General features: G+C 38.0%; 1 pseudogene; it reads right to left on the bottom strand.

Annotated features, from left to right (window-relative positions):
- Positions 1-741: 741 nt before the first annotated feature.
- On the bottom strand, positions 742-1,174 carry LOC116087511 (annotated as a pseudogene).
- Between the last annotated feature and the right edge of the window lie 8,503 nt (positions 1,175-9,677).

Below are 9,677 nucleotides of genomic sequence, written 5' to 3'. Positions count from 1 at the left end.
TCCTAGCTGTCTGGAAGACAGTCTTCTAGAAGCCTTCAAATGGAGATGTAGAACTCTCAGCTCTTCCTGCACTATGCCTGCCTGGATGCTGCCATGTTTCAGCCTTGATGGTAATGGACTGAACCAGCAGTAAAACCCTAATGAAGACACATTATGGACTTTAGGAAAAAAAATCTATTACCATCACTTTTCTAGACCAGAATAATTCCTCACTACATCTAAATCTTCATATAAGTGTATCTCCCGGCCCTCATGAAAGAAGCTTTTCTTTTAGCAAATCGAGATTATCACCTAAAGCCACACTGGACACAATGCAGAGATCAATAGATGGACACATCTCATCCAAAATGAATGCATCTACGTCAAAGTCCTTCTACAGCTCGGTGAGTATCAACACTGTGTGACTTTAGTTTTTATCACCAAGGATGAAAACCAAATCTCTGTTCTCACTCCCCTGCTAACTTTGATTGGGGTGGGAAGAGGGCTTAACAAAAGGTGGTCACTTTCTTTAGCCCTGTATAGCTCCCTACTTTGCTTTCAGTGTTCCTCTAGAAAATCTTCCTGGTCTGCTGGGACTACCAATTCTCAGATAAAGAAAAGTTCTCTGTTCCAGGTAACACCGGGAACAGTGTGGTGCATTTGGCTTGAGAGGGGCCTCTGACATGCTTAGACCAGGGCACCATTCCCACACCATCAGGCCTAAGAAAAGAGCAGATGTGCATTGTAGCATCTTAGGGCTCCCTATTCGTTGACCTCTTCTTCATCCTCATCTTCAAAAGCCTCTTCCCCATCATTGACCACGGAATCCTGGTACTGCTGGTACTCAGACACCAGGTCATTCATGTTACTCTCAGCCTCGGCCTTGGTGAATTCTATCTCGTCCATGCCTTCGCTGGTGAACCAGTATAGGAAGGGCTTGCGTCGGAACATGGCCAAGAACTGCTCTGAGATGCACTTTGAACAGCTCTTGGATGGCAGTGCTGTTGCCAATAAAGGTAGAGGCCGTCTTCAGGCCCCATGGTACGATGTCACACAAAACCATCTTGATGTTTTGGGGGATCCACTCCACAAAGTAGCTGCTGTTCTTGTTCTAGATGGCCAACATCTGCTCATCCACCTCCTTCATGGACATGAGGCCCCGGAAGAGTAACACAATATAAATTTTCAGTTCCATGGCCATAAAAAGTATACATAAAATGTTGCAATATTAAATTAGTAAGAAACTGTAGAATATTTATATTTCTAACTACATGGATAAAGGGATAGAATAGACTTGGCACACAGATGTTACACAAAGTTCAGTCTATACCACATAAAACTGACTATTCTTTGCCCCTAATCTGGGAACTGCCCACAAGGCAACACCAACTGCAACAACAACAAAATAAAACAAAACAAACAAAAAAATGGTAGTAACCTACCCATGACTGAAAGTCCTTGGGGGCTTAGTATATGTCAGTCACTTGCTGAAACATGCAACTAGGACAGAAGAAAAAATTATGCCAGACCCAAGAATCTTATAGCAATAAATAGCAACAAAGTCTGCACATATTTTAGCCTATGTGGAACTAAAGTTTTTATAGTAAATAAAGAAATAACCTTAAGTCATTCACTGTCCCCAGTATTTCAAATATTAACATAGAAGACCAAAAAAAAAAAAGGGTGTGTTAGTTCTTAGAGCAGTTTGTTCAGGCTCTTAGCTACTCCCAGGGTGGAAGTCTCTTTGGTCATTTTTTAGCTGTCCAGCAAATGTCATATGAGAAGAAAATACTTGAGGAAATATTCAACAGAAATCAAGATGGTTGTTGTGATGTTGACAGCAGTAGTGCATGCAATTAATTTATCATCAACAATATAGACAATATAATATTTGCCAGAAAGTTTCCCTCTTACATCACTGCTGGCTTATAATTTTATAAATATTAGTTCAGTTAATTACAAAGTAAAACAAAAGTACAGTAAATATATATTATTAATGTATAAGTCTATACGTTATTTATATTTATTTAAAGATGATATGTTATATTGTATGTAGTAAATAAATACACATTAAATGTGTGATCTAATCTAGTGTGTTTAATTTCATTGTTTGCTCATACTTATGGAAGGTTAATTTTCTTATGTTTTTTATTTCATTTTATGTGATATAAAATATATTTTTGTTATATAACTAAAAACTTAGAAATAAATATCAAATATTCAACAAATATCTGAGATTATAATTCCGATTCTAAATATGTCTATAACTTTTATTGAATGAATATTTAATGATAAATATTGAATATATAATTATTTAATTATTAAAGTAATATATTAATGGTTTTCAAATAAGTAGTATTATCAAATGTAGTAATTGTCAGGTTCACTTGTATATCCAGGTCTAGGAGTTAAAAAAAAAAAGACCTTTCTAGAGCTCAACAATCCTCCAGTCTAGCTGAAATTATGTACTCAGACTCAGTAATAGACCATACAATAAAAAAATTAAAATAGATAAATGGTTGAGAAAAGACATCTAAAAATCAACTTCTGCCTTTCATGTGTCAGTATGGCCCAGTACACATGCATATACATGCATATAGCAGACACATATATATGTATGGAGACAAGAAGGGAACACATAGTATGGAAATTATTAATAGTCTAAAATGAAAACAGTAGAAAACAAAATATTTATAGAATAATTTTTAATTGATTCTAAAATTAGCTTAGCATACTTTAGAGACACAATCTGTTTTTATTGTAAAGTGAATACCATATAATCTCTGTGAAATGCTGCCAGGTAAGATGGAATAATAGCTCACATATGGGCTGGATAAGAGATGCAGCAGTTAAGAATGTTGGCTGTTTTGACACAGGGACAAAGAAGGGTTTCTAGCACCCACATCAGCATTAGGAAGTTAACCAGCTCCAAGGTACTAGATGCCCTCTTCTCACCTTTGCAGGTATCCACATGGGTTGTCATAAGTTCATATACACACAGGCACACACACATGCACACACACTCATGCACACACATACAAAGACACACTCACAAACACACATTTGAAAATTACATTTGTGTTCACATGGCTATTTCTTGTTTTGTCTATTTCCCTAATTAAAATATACTTTAATGTTCCCAGCAATAACTTCAGAAGTAAAAGTTCAATTTTTTAAAAATTTGAATGTCAAGTAGCTCATGTATAAATTACATTTAAAAGTCTGTTTTTGAAATAACACATTGAGAATCTTTATTTTCACATATTTTTTGGGTTAGTTTATGCATTATTGTGGACTTACCCTAAAGTGTTTCAATAACACTCAAAAAGCCTTAATTCTCACTCATTTACAAGCCACCCACATTAATTACACATTTAGAAGAGCTATCTATGCTTCATCACTCTTGTCTCCCTACTTTGCATCTTTGAATTACATTCTCACCCTTCATTAAGTATAAGCACACAAATCTCTAAGATTTTGTTAATTTGTGGAAGTATGAGAACAGATATATATTCTTTTTAATCATAAGACAAGAATACAATGGCATTCTCTTCTGTACACTTTTAACTAATGACTGATATAGTTATGCATATACCTCATAACATTAAAAGTAAGGGGAGTATAGTCAAAGAAAAAATTTCTTTGTAAATTACTTTTTATTGCAACCTGTACTTTGACTAGTTTAATAACAAATAAATTAATTATTTCTTTGTTGATATGATCAAAGTACCCAGCATTGGCAACTAAAGGGAAGGTAGGTTTATTTAACTCATAGTTTCATAAGTTGTAGTTCACCGTGACCTAAAATGCTCATGGATGTAGGTCCTGTCACTTGCTCTCACAGGGTTGCTCACCAGCAAGCAGCAAGCACAAGGCTGAATCCTGTGAGGATATATATCCCTGTGAAAGATCTGACCCCTAATGACATTCAGTGAACAGCAAGGTTCGCATCCTTTTTTTTTTCTTTTTTTTCTTTTATTTATTTACATTTCAAGTGTTATCCCCTTTCTTTGTTTCCCCTTTGCAAACTCCCTATCCCATTCCTGCTTACCCTGCTTCTATGAGGGTGCTCCCCCACTCACCCACCCACTCTTGCCTCACAGCCCTAGCATTCCTCTACACTGGGGCATCAAGCCTATACAGGACCAAGGGCCTTCCTTCCTGTTGATACCAGATAAGACCCCCTCAGTCCTTCTCCTAACTCCTCTGTAGGGGTCCCTGTGTTAACTCTGATGGTTAGATATGAGCCTTCATATCAGTATTGGTCAGGATCTGGCAGAGCATCTCAGGAGACAGCTTTATCAGGCTCCTGTCAGCAAGCACTTCTCAGCATCCACAACAGTGTCTGGATTTAATGTCTGCATGTGGGATGGATCCCCAGATAGGGCAGTTTCTGGATAGCATTTCCTTCAGTCTCTGTTCCATTCTTTGTCCCTGTATTTCCTTTAGACAGGACCAATTCTGGGTTAAAATTTAGAGATGGGTGGGGGTAATGCCTAACTTCAGGATATGGTCTCTAGAGTTCCTCCCTCCCCTTTGTGGGGTATTTTAGCTAATGTCATCCCCTTGGGGTCCTGGGAGGTTCTTGCTTTCCTGGCATCTGGAACTTTCTGGTTGCTACCCCTAGCTCCCCATCCCCCATTAATACACACCTCTGTTCAATTGCCTGACCCTCTGTACATCTCCTCCATCTCCTCCCATACTTGATTCTTCCCCTCTTTTGCCCTCCCGCTCTTCTCTTCCTCCCAAATCCCTCCCACCCTCTACTTCCCTTGATATTTTGTTTCCCTTTCGAAGTAGGATTGAAGCATTCACTCTTTGTTCTTCCTTCCTCTAGAGCTTCATGTGGTCTTTGAAACAGGCAAAGTTCCCTTTCTAAAGGCTTTCTCCACTATCAAATTTTTACCACAAGCTGGACACCAAATACTCAAAACCTGAGACTCAGGAATATTTCAGATTCTAATCACAACAACAAATATTCTAAGCCATCAAATGTACCAATGTTACCACATACATTCTTATGAAGCCCCCCAAAATATGTAGCTGATATGTAACTGAGGATGATATTGAAAATGCTTGCTGCTCCTTACCCATGTCTACATGTGAAATAAAGAATAAATTCAAGGTATTTTCCCCCATTAGTAAAATTTGCCCATTAGTTAACACTCAACTTTTATTGAGAATGCCAAACCAGGCATATTGGCACATACCTTCAATCCCATCATTTAGGAGGCAGAGGTAAGCAGATCTCTGTGAGATGGAGGCCAGCCTGATCTACATAGTAATTCCAGGACAGCCAGGACACTTCTAAAGGAGTGTTTAGATTCTACATACTACAGAGGCCCTACCTCAAAAACAAAACAAAACAAAATAAAGTAAAACCACCTAAATAAAACAATGAACACCCTTGCTTTTACCTATGTACTGAAGTTCAAAACGAGAGTAAACACACTTGGGACACAGGCACTTTATACATTGAGCCTTCTTCTCAGACCTACTCCTTACATACAGTAGTTATCCTCTCATTCTAACTATTTAAAGATCAATTAATAACTTGAAATTAATTTTCTTTTTTTAACTTTCCATTTAGGTTGGCCTAAATTCCCATGCAAAATTCTACTTCAACTTTTTATGTAACAATTATAAAGTTACAACAACATAAAACATATTTGAGAATCAGTGTAAATCATTTCTTTTATACATTGATACAGAACTGATATTTAGAGAGTAAAATATTGAGTACATAACAAGATATCATAAATATTAGCAGATATTTATAGGACTTTTAAGTGTTTTAAATTAAACATGTTAATTGCATAGAGTAGAAAAATCACTAGAGGACACATATGAAATATTTAAGTTTCCAATGATCCTGGTCTAAACATGCAATATACTCATTTACTGAATTATATAATACTCTAAGCCTAATGAATATAATATTAGTAGAGGTCAATTAGATGAAGTACATGAACAAAAATAATTAGGATTGCTATATCTATAGATTTTTTGATGTTTTTTAATCATTTATTTATTTATTTATTTATAGTCCAGATTTTATTCCCCATTCCCTGTTCCACCCTCTGACTGTTCAATATCCCATACCTCCTCCCCATCCCCCTATCTCCATGAGGATGTTCCCACCACCCACCACCTCCACCCAACCAGACCTCTAAACTCCTTGGGGCCTCCAGTCTCTTGAGGGTTAGGTGCATCTTGTCTGACTTAAACCAGACCTGGGAGTGGGAGTCCTCTCCTTTGTATGTGCTGGAGGCCTCATATCAGCTGGTGTATGCTACCTGGTTGGTGGTCCAGTGTCTGAGAGATCTCAGGGATCCAGATTGATTGAGACTGCTGGTTCTCCTACAGGACTATCCTCCTTAGCTTCTTTCTGCCTTTCCTTAATCCAACCACAGGGTCAGCAGCTTCTGTCCATTGGTTAGGTGCAACTATCTGTATCTGACTCTTTTAGCTGCTTGTTGGGTCTTCCAGAGTACAGTCATGATAGGTCCCTATTTATGAGTGTTCCATATCCTCAGTAACAGTGTCAGGCCTTAGGACCTCCCCTTGAGCTGGATCCCACTTTGGGCCTGTCACTGGACCTTCTTTTCCTCAGGCTTCTCTCCATTTCCATCCCTGCAGCTCTTTCAGACAGGAACAATTATGGGTCAGAGTTTTGACTGTGGGATGGCAATCCCCTCCCTCACTTGATGCCCTGGCTTCCTGCTGAAGGTGAGCTCTACAATTTCCCTCTCTCTGCTGCCAGGGATTTCATCTTATGTTTAATAAGAATGGTTTTGTTAGATAATCATAGCTTGATGAATAACCACCTTAGAATATTTTCTGTAACCTTTTAGATTACAGTTTTGGCTAACACGTTCAACTGTGCAGAGACCTATGGGCTTAACTTTAGATGAGCTATGGGTCATTTAAGTATCTATTCTTTTGAAAGACAAACTCAGAGAGAACACTTTAAAATATGATTAAAGGGATTGTGTTTCTTGGGTCCTGATAATCTGCTCTTCAGTTCATACTTTCTATAACAGAGGAAAGCAACAAACTGTAATGGTTGTTCTTGCTAGATTTTATAAAACATGGCATTGTAATACAATCTACTCTTTATAGGTAGCTGGATTTCTAATTCATAAATGTTAAAGAAATAAAAGGGTATTAGACTGATCTATTTTACCTTTGATTTCAAATTTTTTGTTCTATTTTTTTTCTCAAAAGCAAGTCTGCTTGATATACAGAGTTGACTTTGTAATAAAATTTAATATAGTCTATTTACATCATAGATTGTTTAGCCTGTAAAGTTAAATATGTCTTTGGAATAAATATTTGAACTTTTTAGGATACTATTTTTTTTCTTTTAGTAAGACTGGATATTATTACCTGGGCCAGCTGGTGCCCAGAACAGACCTTGGGCACAAGCTCCACAGTCAGTCTAACAACACCCAGAGGAAGCTCCACTCCCAGGCACTCTAATAAGCCCAGGATCAGAGGTTAGGAGGACACAACATCTGTCCTAACACCGGGAGTAGCTGGGACCAGTGGAACTAGGCACACTGGAACTTTGCCAGGTCAGTGGCTCAGGTTCCTTCCAGTCTGTCTGAGTTGGTGCCTTGAGCAGACCTTGGACACAAGCTCCACAGCCAGTCCCACAACACCCAGAGGAAGCTCCACTCCCAGGCATTCTAACACACCCAGGATCAGAGGTGAGGAGGACACAACTGTCCCAACACTGGCCATAACTGGGACCAGCAGAACCAGGCACACTGGAACTCCAACAGCCTAGTGGCTCGGGTTGCTTCTGGTCTGTCTGGGCCAGCTGGTGCCCAGAACAGACCTTGGGCGAAAGCTCAGCAGCCAGTCCCAAAACACCCAGAGGAAGCTCTATTCCTGGGTACTCTAACAAGCCCAGAATCACAGGATCACAGAGACAGCTTGACTCTGAGAATTTCTGACACAACTAGGCTAATAGGAAGGACAGGCTCCAGACAGATTAGGCAAGGGCAGGTAGCACTAGAGATAACCAGATGGTGCAGGGCAAGCATAAGAATATAAGCAACACGAACCATGGTTATTAGGTATCATCAGAACCCAATACTCCCATCCATCACACCAGAAATGTAAGATTCAGATATAAAATCACTTTTCATGATGATGATACAGGACTTTAAGAAAGACATAAATAGTACCCTCAAAGAAATACAGAATACAGGGAAACAGCTAGAAGCCCTTCAAGGGGAAACACAAAAATCCCTTAAAGAACTACACGAAAACACAATCAAACAGGTGAAAGAAATGAGCAAAACTATCCAGAATCTAAAAATGTAAATAGAAACAATAAAGAAATCAGAAAGAGAGCAGCCTTCAAGATAGAAAACCTAGGAAAGATATCAGGAGTCATAGATGAAAGCATCACCAACAGAATACAAGAGATAGAAGAGAGAATCTCAGGGACAGAAGGCACCATAGAAAACATAGACACAAATGACAAAGAAAATCCAAAAAGCAAAAAGCTCCTAACCCAAAACATCCAGGAAATCCAGGACAAATTAGAAGACCAAACCTAAGGATAATAGGTATAGAAGAGAGTGAAGACTCCCAAGGTAATGGTCCAGTAAATATTTTCAACAAAATTATAGAAGAAAAGTTACCTAACCTAAAGAAAGAGATGCCCGTGAACATACAAGAAGCCTATAGAACTTCAAATAGACTGGACCAGAAAAGAAATTCCTCTTGCCACATAATAATCAAAACACCAAATGCACTAAACAAAGACAGAATTTTAAAAGCAGTAAAGGAAAAAGGTCAAGTAACATATAAAGGCAGGCCTATCAGAATTACACCAGACTTCTCACCAGAGACTATGAAAGCTAGAAGATCCTGGGCAGATGTCATACAGACCTTACAAGAACACAAATGCCAGCCCAGGCTACTATACCCAGCAAAACTCTCAATTACCATAGATGGAGAAAACAAGATATTACATGACAAAATGAAATTTACATAATATCTTTCCACAAATCCAGCCCTACAAAGTATAATAGATGGACAACACCAACACAAGGAGAAAAACTATACCCTAGAAGAAGCAAGAAAGTAATCTTTCAACAAACCCACACAAATCTAATTCCACCTCTTGCAACAAAAACAACAGGAAGTGACAATTACTTTTTATTAATATCTTAGTATGAAAACAAATATTACCAACATATCCTAATCTATTGAAATCCAAAAATATGAAGAATTAGAAATTTGTTGACTGTCATCCAACAGTCTCTCTAACTTGGTAATTGGAGAACTAGGTCCAATATTGTATAATCCATATATACTTTCAGCTTGTTTGTATGTGACAGTGTCTTCCTGTGTACAACATAATGGCCTTAAAATCTTGCTTCTCCTATTTCAGCCTCTCTATTAGTAGCATTGTTTATTTCATGTTTTTACACTATACTATGGTTTTTAGAACAGCTTACATATTTCAAAAATATTTATATACCCCAAAGAAACATAGACAATCAAATTGTGAGGGGGCTTGTAAGAGAACAACAAAGAGTGAGACTGAACTCTCTGCTTGACGTTTGTAACCCTTGTATCAAGTTAGAAGAAGAGGACTTTATAAGTTATTCTTTCTCTGAAATGAATGCTTTTCCAAATTATCACAGCCAATGAACCAGATTCTTACCCTCACCTAA

This window comes from Mastomys coucha, unplaced genomic scaffold (assembly GCF_008632895.1).
Source record: "Mastomys coucha isolate ucsf_1 unplaced genomic scaffold, UCSF_Mcou_1 pScaffold13, whole genome shotgun sequence".
Lineage (NCBI taxonomy): Eukaryota > Metazoa > Chordata > Mammalia > Rodentia > Muridae > Mastomys > Mastomys coucha.
Note: the sequence above shows the minus strand (reverse complement) of the source record. Positions and strands in the feature narration are given on the sequence as shown.